Here is a 13037-nt window from a genome sequence, read left to right as displayed (position 1 = left end):
TAAGTAACAATAGATAATAATTGTTATGTTGTTCGAGTTGCCGAATCAGCATTATCTTCCGCCGGCGAAAATATATTTTCTCTTATCATTCTCACTGTTATGAAGATTTATTAATAATAAATAATAAAAATAAAATAAATTTTATGATAAATACAATTTAAATTGAAGTATTTTATGAGTTTTTTCCTTGTTTCCTCGCTTTTTTTCTCCTTTCTAAATTGTACTGTATAATTGTACTCTTGGAAATCTCGAATATGAGGCTAAATTGAATACAGATTTAAGTTAAATCCTATTTAAAATACAGAAACTGCGACTATTAACGCGTTTTCTTCATCCAAGTTATAAACTTAGAAAGTGCACTTAACCAATTATTGCATCATTTGTCACTCGTACATTAAAGACGAATTCAACGTTGTAATTTACTCCTCTTGTGCAGTTGTTCATTAATACCATTTCTAACCACTAGAAATTTTATGGTTTATGACAGCTTAATTTATACTTAGAAAAATATAAAAGTGAACTTTTGCCTAAATTATTCTTTGTAATTACTAATAATAAGATATTTGAAGTTCTTTTCTTCCTCGAATTCAATTTAAATGATGAAATTAATTAAACTTATTAATATCTCGTTTTATTTTTATTTTTTTCATTAAAAATATTAATTGCTGTGTTACACGAAAATTATATTAAATATAATTATATAATTGTATTTTTGATATGGCATTTAGTACACATATTTGAATCGATATTTCTCGTGTTATAAGTTTATGCATAATTTAAAATAGTTTAATAATTACCTTTTAAGTTACTTACTAATTAGATTTTAATGTCATTAATTTAGCAATATAGTTAAAAATGTGACGATTTTTCATTCTGCATTATTATTTTCGTTTCAATTAAGCGTAATTCGAGACAGCACTTCCCAACCTTCTGACGAACTGAAAGATCGTGCATTATTCGAATATATATCAAAGCGATCGCGAACTAATGGTTGAGAGGAACATTACTCCGAATGAATTCCACTTTAAATTTCCGCTCTGTTCATTTATATTGAATTTAATTAAGTATAAATTAAAGCAACTTTCTTCTTTTAACCGATTATAATTAAATATAATGGATATTTATGCAAAATTTAAAAAGTTTTCTAGACACTATAAAATATAAAAATAAATAACAATTTACAATTAGGAACCTAAAAATAATTAGTGTCTATTAAAAGAATTTAAAATTTATATTAAATATAAAAATAGTTCAACTTAAGAAAATAGCAAGTAGCATCTCTTGTAATTAGATAGATCTAATCCTTTTATGTAACATTCAATTATCACAATTACATTGTTTAATCTTAAAATTATCTTAACTTAGGAATTACCTGTTGAAGAGCCGATCAATTGAAAGATGATTCATTAATTTATAATTAATATTTACTTTTTGGAGTATACCTATTCCATTAAATGGGAAAATACTCGTTACATGATGCCAGACATGCCAGTTTGCCTTCCTTTGTTTGTTCTTTTATTCGGTATTTTTAATATTTTAAACAAATTTTCGAAGTAAATAAATGACGAAAGGTCATTTAATGTGAAAGTTTTTTTTAAAGTTTTTATCAGTTTTATTGCAATTTATTTTCTAAGCTGATACAGTTTATCTTCGGAATTTTGCCATATCCGCAAAATGTTTTCGGAACATAAAAACGTATTTTTCTCAAAAGAGAAATAATATATATATATAAAACACATTTTTTTCAATAACTGTTTATTTCTAAATCGACCAATAACAAATTTTTCTTCTAAAAATAGTGGTTTTTATTTAAGAAAATAGCAAACATTTGCATAGGGCTAACAAAAAATTCCTTATCGTCAATGTAATTACATTTCGATAATTTGTTGTTTTTCGTTTTTACTTTGATGTTTGAACTTTTCTCGTTATAATCGATGATAATTCGTTTTGTTTTTTATGTAATTAAGTAAAAATTCGAGCAATTATAAAGCAAAAATATTTACATTAAGTTTAAAATTTAACTAATTACTCTTTACACTGCAATTATAGTGTATATTACCTTACTAGCACTATATTTTAGTAGTAATTATACTAATAAAAATATATTCTCTACATATCACTTTACTAGTGTAATTACAAGTAAAATGTAATGCGTTTCATTTCATTAGGCTGAAATTTGAAAAAATTGTAGACTTATAAATTCTCACTATCGTCCGTCCGTCTGTCCATCTGTTTTCTCTCAATCTCGAGAACAGGGTTAGTTAGATGAAAGACGAAATAGATATGGAAATCTTGGGGGCAGGAGGCTCGATTAACTATACATATGAACTTTCGATGCAAACTGAAAATCATGTTATTTCAATTAAAACAATTCCCCTGAAAGGTGTTAGATAGATGACCGGCACGACTCTTGTTCTAAAGGAAAAGTATGATGTACAGGGGAAGCCATTACTAATTTGAAATGGAGAGCATATATTTTAAATTAAATAAATTAAAATATGATTAAAAATTGCAGCCCGGCATTGTAAAGATGTCACAATAAACAATTGCTCGTTTCCTTTATATATTATTTTAATTTTATTTTTATTTATTATTATTTATTACTTAAATTAAGTTATAATTTTGCAATTCCATATAATTTTTTTAATATAAGAAATATCAAATATGCTATGTTGTTAGTAATTTAATCAATTTTTTATCAAGTTCAAGTAAGTAAGTTTATACGTAAGCTACCGCTTAAGGCTGATTTTATAATAATACAGTATAGAACTTCGTGTTTTTAAATTTATCACTATTCAGTATAAGAGGAAGGACCTCTTATGTTATAGATTAGGACCACAAATATAAATATGGCCGGTATTCGAGGCAAATCATTCACGCTAATTTTCGTGTTTTCCTGTTTTAATAACATTATTTTCAAAACTCGACCAACAAGTATTTAAAAAAATTAATAAACCTTTAAAATTTGCTTATTTTTATATAAAAAATATCACATCTTTTGTTAGTTTTCAACTTGATCAATTTTCATTATCAGTTTCAATGCGAAGTATACGTGTTAATTTTCAGTTTTCTCCGTTTTGACAGCATTAATTTCAAAAATAATCCATGAATTATTATTATAAACATCATTAATGCTTTGAAATTTTTCTTTATTTGTTTTTATTTATTCAAAAATTTCGTAAATAATCGATATGTTTGCAAATCTTTTAATTTAATGGTCAACAATTTTCACGTTTAAACCGTTAACGTCGGTTATAAATGGAACATTTTGTTTTACTTTCATTAATAAATTTTTAAAATTTAATTCTTTTCAGATTAAATTTTTCTGATAAATATTTATAATATATCTTGATCTATCATTTACAGGTAATCATTATTTTTATGATTTATAATTTATATTATTAATAAATTTGCAATAAAGCCGAAACTCATTAAATTTATTTTGTAATTTAATAATTTATCTTTGTTAATAAATTTCATAATTTGTTATAGTCATAGGAAAATACAATATTTTAATCTTTTTGGACATGGATAGAATAAATTAACCGTTAAAATAATTATACCGATTCAAATATATAAATTTATTTATTTACGATTTAAAATATATATTCATTTATATTTGTTTTATTCTTTTATTTGACTGTTCTTAAAACTTGTCGAAAATTAAAAGGAATATAACTTATTAATGAACGATGATGTGAATGATGTTAGCCTCGTACTATTAAATGTAAGAAAAATTTATAAATGTATTATGTTTATTAATTAAAAACATTGTAAAAATTTGTAAATATCGAGTTTTAAGTAGTTTAAAATAATTTCTAATCTTATTATAATAGTATTTAATTATTCGGAATATTAATTTTGTTTAGGCTCAATCTTTATAATGGATCACCCAATAGTTAGGTTCAGTCAAAGAGCTCAATTAATACATTCATCATAATTTTCTTAATTTATTGCAATTAGCATTCAGACACGTTAAAGTCCAAATAATCTGTGAAAATCAAATTTTGAAATAGAAGTTAAAAATTTTAGTCAGGAAAATTTTTTGAATTTTTTTTTTCTTTTAGAATAAACCAAATTAATTCCTTATATTCAAAACCTTACTTAAATGAAGTGAATATTTATATAAACTTTATTATCCTTTGTTCAGAATTCTTCCAAACATGATTATTCGCATGCAACTTTCGAAAAATCATCCAGTCAAAATTAAAAGTAAACATTCTGCTTTACCATTATTCTGGGATCTAACACGTTGAGAATAAAATACTAAAATTTAAATGATTAAACTAAGGCTAATTAAAATTGTCGAACTAAACTTAAATTTCGGGGAAAAAACTCTCAATCTCTATGTATTTTAGACATAAAATTAATTTGTAAAAAAGTTTATTCGATTAAATTAAATTTAAAAAACTTCATTAAAAAATTCCATATTTTCCACATATTAAAATGTAATAAATTATGATCTTAAATATTTATTAAATTTATTAAAAATTTTGGTATTTTCTTAAATAAATTTATTTTTCAAAAACGAAAAGTAGCATCGAAAACCTAGAATATTTTAACTAATTAAAGTGTTCATTTTAATTTAAATTATTTATTTTAATTAATTAAAATTTACTAATGCAATCTTTGCGGTTACGATTTAACGTATCTCCACTATTTACTTACATTCTCGGAATAAATTTCATTTATTTATAGATATAATGAAACGTGAACTTGAATTTTTATATATATATAGATATATAAATTAAATGCGCATTATTTTACGGTACAATAATTGAATAAAATCAAATAATATGCGTATTATATAGTATATACATTATATAATACATATTACACATATATTATTGTCAATGTATGCTTATGTCAAACCTCGATATAGCGCTCTCTCAATGAAAACTCATAAGTGTACTGTACCTTTTAAATATGAAATAAAGAATGCTTTTGACTGTGAATTATTAAATATGCGATTTTGCATTGCCAACGGTATGCAAAATATCATGTGACTTTTAAACTTAAACTTGTCTGTTCTACATAATTTATTTTTTGAGGTCCATCGATTTAGTGCCAATTTCGGAGGCGAACAAATGGTGACACTATATCGAGATTTGACTGTATATATTAGTAAGTCTGTGGACAAGCCTTTTCAGATGTTTATAGATTAATTAAGTGAGATTAAAAAAGTACACTGTTCATTTCTTTTAAGAGTTACACTTTGAAGTATAAATTACACTTAATAATTTAACTTATCTGTACGCAAATTCTCTAAATTAATTTTTTTTTTGTTTAATTCTTAATAAGAATAATAATAGCATCATTAATATTAAAGTAATATAACTAATTTGGTAAAAATACAGACTTTCTATATTAATAACATTTTTAATATTTTACTAATTCCAAATATTTTTCTTGTTATATAAGTTCGAAGTTAGGAACCTTCTCTTTAAAAGTAAACACTCTCTTCTAGCTAAACGATGTAAAAGAATACATTTTTAAAGATTAAATTTATTAAAATTGTTTGCTAAAGATTAAAGTAAACTGTTTTTTAATTGACTTTCGTTTATATAAGTAATTTTTGCAATGGTAGCAAATAATCACAATATTTTTATAATTGCGTACTTTGATAATGCATCCAATTATAAAAGTTGGAAATGTTACAGTATAATTGTAACGATAAAAGGAATAAGATTAAGTAGAGCACAAATTAATTATGTATGTGTATATATACGTACTGTACTGTACAGTACAGTACATACAGTAAAGTATTTAGGTATCATTATAAGGGTTATCCAGTGGCGCATTATCTTCATGGAGCCCAGATGAATTTGAATTAGGAGGATCCTTTTACAGCGTTGACTCCAGATATATTTTTTAGAGAGAGTTTATTGCGGGGAAATATTTTCTTATAAAAGATTAGACCATTGCATGAGGCCCCCAGGCAATAGAATAACATGTCCATAGAATTGCAGGATAAGTTTGTGCGTAAAACTTTTATTTTATATAAATCTAAAATTACTTATATACACATATACATATAATAATATAGTTTCATAAATAAAATAAATCTCGAAAAGCTTTCAAAAAATCCAGGATGAAAGATATTTTTAAAACATTGAAGACTAAATACAAATAAAAATTCTATTTGTATTTGGATTAGGATTTGAAGTTTTGAACTTGAATTTTTAAATAGTAATACATTTTTTATTTGTATTTACTCTTCAGTTATTTAAACAAAAATAAATGTAATAAAAACAAAAATACATTATTATTATTATTTTTTGTTTTACTTTTAAGTTTTGCTTAAGGAGCATATGCGCGAATACGTAAATACATGATTAATTTACACTATTTTTTCATAATAATATATAAGTATACAAATTACATAGTACAAATGTACAGTTATATCAATAAATATAATAATAATAATAAAATGTAACTATTGAGCCTTTTAATTTAAAAATGTATTTTATTATTTTAAAAAAATTCCCTAAACATTTATTTGAATTAAAAAATGTAATTAACTCCAAGTTTTAATGTAATTAAGAGTATTATCAATTAAGCTGTTTAATCCATTTCATGTTTACGTATTATTAATATTTAATTAAAATTATTTTTACAATTTTTGATAATTAAAAAGGAATTTTTTTCTTTGCTAAACCAAGTTATTTTTATTATAAGAATAATAAATAAAAATTCTGTACGTAATAAATTTTACGCACAGAATGTATATGTAAAAAATCAGTTTATTATGATTAAAATCTATTAAAAACTTTATTTATTTTTTTTAAAAATCCTCATCGTATTTATATATATGATTAGAATTTATTAAAGAATTAAATTAAGAGAAAATTGAGTGAGTTTTAATATATCGATTGTACAAATTGTACAATTTTTAAATAGCATTTGTAAAGTTATTTGCATTTAAATATAATAAAGAACATTCAAATTAATTTAAATGCTAATGAAATTTCTCTTTAAAAAACAAAATAAAAAGATGAAGATTAATGTGCCTAACAACATAGCATTTTAACATTCCTAAACTCGAATTTTATAATAAATTCTTGCATCTGGTTAATTACTAGAATGATTTCTATAAAGCTTTTTTTAAAATTAAGCTGCATATTTTAAAAATTCAATACAATATGTTGATTTGACATTAAGAAATTCTTCATTTTTATTCAAGTTTTTACTCGGAAAAATTCAAATTTATAGATTTTTATTTAAAAGAAGACGTAAAATTTTAAATGAATCTCAAATTTTTATTTAATCACAGATTTGCTTCAAAATTAATTCGGAACAGATAGACAAATTAAGCCAAATAATATAATTTATTGTAAATAGTGATTAGAGAATTACATTATCACAACACGAGCTATCAATTAATTGGTTGATTTTATCCTTAAACCAAACTTTTCGTCTAAAATATTTTATAATATTTAATAAATTTCTGTAAAAATATTTTAAAAAATTATTTAAAGAAACATAAAAACAGAACAATTATTGTAATAAATAGAATAAAGTATTATTATAAATAGGATATTCGATATCGGAGATCAAAACATTTCCTGTTTATATACGCTAATTAAAGCAAATAGAAGCTATGATTTACATATAGAAAAGAGGGATGATTTTCGTCTGTTAATCAAAGAATTTGTTAAGTTTTGTTTATTTTTCTAACGGAGATTCTTATTAGTATAAAAGCTTACGCTGTTAATATTATGTAAAGTGGAAAAAATAGAATTTTGAAATAAAAATATTCTTTATTCATGTTAAAATGCTTCTTAACTTTAGGGAAGAGCCTAAATATTATATAATAAGTGAATTAATTAAGCAGTTAGTGCTGAATAACTGAAGCGAAAAAATTATAACATGAAGAAAGTTGATAAAAATTATTCTGATTGCTTTTTGTTTCGTTGTCTTGCTTTGTATTGTTAATTTAATTGTTTTGTGCTATCGCAATTTTTCCAAAAACGGATAATGTGAATCCCAGTGTGATAAGTCCGTCCTTGATAAAAAAAATTTCTACTGTACTCATATTTCAGTCCGGCTCTATAATTGGAGCCAACAGGGTTGTTATAGTCATTCATAAACAAATACGCACAGTTTTTGACCCTCTTTTGTCCTCTTCCCTCCTTCTTGTGTATAATGATGTACTTTTGGCAAACTCCCTCTCTTTAATTACGTGTATAATAGTTCATGGATCCCGACATTGAAGAAATAATAATTTATTCTGATAATTTATTTATATGAGTAGTAAGTAGCTTATAGGAATAAAATTGCACGCCAATAATACCACTAAAAAATCCATGTAGGCACCTCACTCCTTCCCCTTGTGTACAATGATGTACTTTTTGTAACCCCTTAAATTGTACAGTACATATGATTAATGCACGGCCCCTTTGGCCCAATTAATTAATAAATTATTATAAGATTCTGTGCTAAATCGACGTTAAAATAATAATTTAATTGTAGTAAATCCTAAGTTAGGCAAACCTAGATATATATCATATAGACTTATGAAACCTGAGTCGGAGAACAATCACAGCAAAATTCCATTTTATTTATTTTCTCCAATATGCATTTCAGGCCTTTCATTTATTGGAGAATAAAGGAAAATAAAATTGAATTTTGCTGGTGATTGTTCTCTGTCTCAGATTTATAAGTCTGATATCTGGTTTGCAAAACCTAGGATATACTACAGTTAATAAAAAATAAACAAGAAGAAATTACAGAGGCTAAAAATTCAGTTAACGATTGTAAAAATAAATTTTCGTTTCATTACATTGAAAGATTGTAATTTAGTCTTTTTAATGGTTAACTTTTGAGTACTTTATATATCAAATTTCAAAATATTATGAAATAAATTTATTAATAAAAATGTAAAAATGTATCATTTAAATATATTTTTAATAGTTTATTCTCCTGCAAGATACAGGCAAATATTGAAGAAAGATAAAAAACAAGAATAAAATTATCGAATTTACAAAGAAATTTAAATTTAATACTTGTCTTCCAATGTAAATATCATAATTTTGTGTTCTTTAGATATATAACTTATGTGCGTTACACGAAGATTACAGATAATGCGGAAATTGCACTTAAAATATAAAGGTTAAAGTGTTAAATAAAAAAAAAACAGTCATTTATATGCAAACCTCTAACTGGAAGTACAGTACTGAATTATGTGATCAATTAAAATAGAGAAATTGACACACGTAGGCGTAAAATGGAAAGTGGGAACTATAAATATGGATCATTTCGAAAATTTCAGGGATACAAAACATGCAAAACTGTTAAATATTATTTGTTTATTTATTTTTTAGATTTTTTCTTACACATTTATTTAATATTACGAAAATTTTCATTTTGCTCTTTGGCTTCATCTCTCTTGATACTATTGAAATATTTTAATAATAATAATAATAAATTTTCTTTAAAAATTATTTGAAGTACTACAATAAATACGTTTTTGGGCTACAATTTTCAAAAATTGTGGTTTCATAAATTCCCATTTCCGTCCATCCGTTGTCTGTTCTTAATATCGAGAACTGAGGTAGATAGATGAAATTCGAGACCGGATACGGAAAGCGTATCGGCAGGAGGCCCTGATTAATTACATACGAACTTAACATGATTTAAATAAAATTTTGAATTGAATTAACCTGACTTCCGGTCCAAACCGAAAATCACATTAATTCAATTCAAAATTTTCTCCTAAACGAAGTTAGATGACGTGCACGACTCCATTGTTAACAGGAAAAGTATGATGTTCAGAGGCAAGACACTATTAAAATTGAGAACATTGTAATGAAAAATTGCAGCTCGGAATTATGACGATGTCACAATAAATAATTGCCCGTTCTTAATAAAATATTTCTTAAACCACGAAATTCAAAGCAACATAATATAAATTAATCTGTTGTCTATCGGAATAAAGAACCGAAGAGCTAGATTATCTAGACGATTAGGACTGTTAAGAATCTAAGTGTATATCTTTTGAATTGAAATCAAATGTACCAGTACTTAAAATTTGCAACAAGATATACAACAATCTATTTACTTTTACTGTTCCCGAGAGAAGCTTAAATAGTCTATAAAGAGACAAAGTAATTACGTCTTGATTGCACAATTGGTTAATACACTGGATATAAATGTATTGAAAGGTTGGAGTAAGGTTTCCATTCTGAATGAAAAATATCTTTTGGAGCTGATGTTGGTTACTTTCCATCGATGGATATGTGATTTACTACTACTATAAACCGTGTCTATTAGCAGAAAGTATTTGATTTATTGTATTGCTTTACTTTTAGTAGCCTGTATACTCTAGTTTTGAGTTTATCGTTCATTTGGCACAGTTCGGTTCAGTTCTTTTGCCACTAAACCAAACTAACCAAATCTTAGCAACGACAATTTTGTTAAATAGAAGCATTCAAGTCATTAATAGAAGGTTTCGAACGTTAAAGTTATTTAACAAGACAAACACTGGATTATTTTAAACACTCGTCTAGAATTATTGCATTAAATTAACAGGTTCTTATTTTATAAATATTCATTAAATTCAAAATATTTTTAAAAAGGAAAATAATTTACATTTTTAAAGGCAGAGGAATAATTGAAATGCTTAACTTAATCAAATATAATTTTTAAATGTAATTAAGCATTGACTTGAATTTACGATGAAATATATTTAATTGTAATTCTCTCAATTAATTTAGAGAGTTGTTTTAATTAATTTCGAAATTACTTACATTTCGTAAATCGCTATAATTCTTCTGATGTAAAGGATATTTATTTTATTTCACTTTATGAACTATAATAGATCGATCGTTAGCCTTTAAGTACAAAATATCGCATCGGAGATTTTGGCATTGATCTCTATAAAATTAATTTAGAATAATGGTATTAGTAGTAAAATAAATATATATCGTATGTTGTAGCTAAAATACTACGGTAATGCTAACTGCCTTTATTAGAAAGGATTTTCTTCAAAGAATAAGTCTTAGTTAGCCTTCTATATCTCAAGAGATGTGGATCTAATCCAACAAAGGAACTGAACAGCATATTACAAAGCTTCTCCAAGATGAAACTGTACTCTACTTCTACTTTCATTCCTCGCTTTATACGATAAAATGGTTTATAACTCTCTATCCACTTCTCTATTTCTAATAAAAATATTCTTTTATTATAGAATATAAAATGAATGACGTATATTAAAAATTATAAAATCTTAGAATATCTTAAATAGAATTTTGTTAAAATTTTAATAAATGATTGAATATTAATTTAATTATAGGATTAGGCTTGATTATCTTTGTTTTTTACATGTTCCATTATTTAATTTTGGTACCTGACATCCATTAGTGTGAAAAATTATTTTAAAAATTCAATTTTAAAGTGTAACGTTAAAGTAAATTTCATTTATTTCTTACTTAAGAATTTTTTTATTGAGTAAAGAATTGTATTTAGATAAAAATAACAATTTTTAATTTTACAATTTTACATTTTTTAATGTATTTTTTTTCATTTATAATTATTAAATTTCACATTTATTTTATTTATAATTACACTAAGCTAACTTCAAGAGAGATTCTAAACTCATTGATGTTGCGTAAGTCTATTCACGTTATCGATTATGGTAAGATGTAACATTTCACTGCATAAAAAGAATCAAAAAATCTATAAATTTTTCAATTAAATGTTTATTAATAATTATATAAAATCTTACTTTAATATATTTATATAACTTTTCCAATTTTTTAAAAATCCAAATCAAATTTCCGAAGTAGACGTCATAAATTATGTTTTACTACAACAAAATTCGTATGTTCAAACACATCATAATGTATTTCGTTACGCAATATATCCTATTGTAATTCAGATAATGTAACTTTACTCCGAATTTATTCTTATCTCATAGTTTCTTGAATAGCAATAAATTTTGAAATAGAATTAAATTCGAGAATATGCTGTTAGTTAGATGAAAGCGTGATAAACATTGGAATTATACAGTATAATAGATGAGAATTTTATTAATTTATACTTTAAATATTTTATCTAATTTGTATTTTTTCGTAATAAATATAAGCACGAGAAGGTATAAAAATCTTGGAAAACATTGTTACTCTTATGGTACAGTCGTATTTTCTATATTTAATCTATTCTTTCTTCTTCAGAATGTAGATTCTTGCTGGTTTTGAAACGTTCTTGTCAGATTTACTTGACTGTGAATGTCTATATTAAGTCATTGTTACTGAAATATGGTTTTAAAAAACTTATATTTACTTTAGTCGATATTTTACATTGTTTGTTGAAGTGGAAAAATGCGTTAAACAAATTTTTAATAACGTAAAACGTTCCGATTTTTAAGGTATTCGTAAATACGACAATCCAGAGCTTTCGATATTTATGGAAATTTTTATTTTATTACTTTAAATAGTTGTATAGTTAATAATTCTAAAGGGAAAAGAATTGAATGGTCTACTGCGACAAATTTTATAGTACGAATAAATTGTAAGTTTTAAATTTAATTAGTGTTAAACCCCACTACTATATTATATATACACCTCTAAGATAATATTTTTTAATTAGAATGGAAAACATCTACATAATAGTGATGAATTTTAACATTTTAAATGTCAGTTAGGCTTTCATGTGGCAAGGCATAACTATAATTTCGGAGAGGGCTCTATAAAAAATGAAAATCATTATTTTTCGACTGTCTTTATTTTATTTTACATGAATAAAACTTTATTGGATGATTTTTTAAAACGTTCAGGAATCTAGGGCTTTTCGCATTGCGGGTTCTGCGGAACTTAGTTATGCCTTTGATAATAACGTGTTTTAAAAAATTGTGTTGCGTATATTTGTCATTAATGCTTAATTAGTTACTTACAGAAGCTGATTTATATTTTATTTATAATTTACTTTTTCTTCTATTTCTACGGCCCCCTCTCTGAATTGGGTCTAGTGACTCTGCATTAGTTTTCAATTTAGAGAAGTTTTATTGGATTTTTTAATACTCTTAAAGTTTAGGCATT

This window comes from Centruroides vittatus, unplaced genomic scaffold (assembly GCF_030686945.1).
Source record: "Centruroides vittatus isolate TY-2023 unplaced genomic scaffold, ASM3068694v2 contig_862, whole genome shotgun sequence".
Classification (NCBI taxonomy): domain Eukaryota; kingdom Metazoa; phylum Arthropoda; class Arachnida; order Scorpiones; family Buthidae; genus Centruroides; species Centruroides vittatus.
Note: the sequence above shows the minus strand (reverse complement) of the source record.